Source organism: Arachis ipaensis, chromosome B10, assembly GCF_000816755.2.
Source record: "Arachis ipaensis cultivar K30076 chromosome B10, Araip1.1, whole genome shotgun sequence".
In the NCBI taxonomy this organism is placed as follows: domain Eukaryota; kingdom Viridiplantae; phylum Streptophyta; class Magnoliopsida; order Fabales; family Fabaceae; genus Arachis; species Arachis ipaensis.
The window spans coordinates 46,402,895-46,404,214 of record NC_029794.2 but is presented as its reverse complement, the minus strand read 5'-3'; positions in this window follow the sequence as shown (position 1 = coordinate 46,404,214).

The window sequence follows — 1,320 nt, the reverse complement described above, 5'->3', positions numbered from 1 at the left end:
TCACAACTTTATTTTTGAGATAAATGTTATAAGAATCAATCACACTTTATAACTAGTAAAATAAAATAACTAGACAATGAATTGTAAACTCTTGTGAAAATGATTATCTAGTAATAAATTATCAATTAATCTCTACATACAAGTCATTTAAACAAATAAGTCTAAACAAGTAGCTTTGACCTAATTCACCTTACACGTCACTTTCTCTAACAAACTTTTCACTCAACGTGCAAATATATAACTGCTTTTTTCATGCGGATTTCATTTCCTTTTTTGAATTTTCTCAATGTTTTCTGCGTCTCTAAGTTCCGTTCCATCTCTACATTGAGGCATTTTTCTTTCTTCTCTATGTTCTCTTCGTTCTCTGTGTTCTTTTCGTTCAAGTTCAATGCTCTTCGTTTAAGATTTTGAAATTGTAAGATCCGAAAAAATTATAAAAGGATTAATTGAATAATTAATCATTAAATTGAAATAGTTAAAACGCACCCGGACGGGGTCGAAAATCAAGACTTATGAATTTGAAAATTTAACTATAATAATTGGATTCAGTGAATTTTTTTCGAGTGGAAAAATATAATTTTCTGCGGAGAAACACGTTCTGGTATTTTAGCTAGTTGTACCGGTTTAAATCTGTCCAGTACTATGAGTGAGAAAATTGATTTATGAGCGAATGTAGTTAATAAGTTAAAATTTATAATTTAGAAAAGTAAAAATAGTTTGAATACAAATTATAACACTAATCTTAAAGATTTTAGTCCAAAATCGGGCCAATGGACTAAATCGAGTGAACCGGGCTAAACCCCTCACTTTAGCACAAAGAACACCCATTTCGCCACCTTGATAGAGTGATCCACGATTAGAAGAGAGGAAGAGAAACAAAACCCTTAACACTATTCATCATAAACTTCAATTCTCCCTAAACTTTCTCTACGCAGCTTCGATTGACGAGCCGTTTGTGACCACGTATTCGTCTTGGAATCCTCTTCAACTCTATCTGAACAAAGTAGTAAAAAACTTTGTATTTCTCGCCCAGTTTCCTATCATGTTCAGTTTCGGATTTTGGGGTTAAATGTTGATGGGTTTTGGCACTTTGGTGTTTAAGAGAGGTCTAACCGTGTGTGCTATTGTGGTTTCAGCCCAAGGTTATGTGAAGCAAGGTAAGAAATCACTAAACCCTTGTGATTTATCAAATTTCATGAATCCTAGGTTGATATATGTGTGAAATTGGTTATATTAGAGTTGTTGGGTGATTTTGGTACACATTGGAAACTTGAATTAGCTTGCAGAGATTTTGGGTGAGTCTTGGAGTAGAGGTTTGAA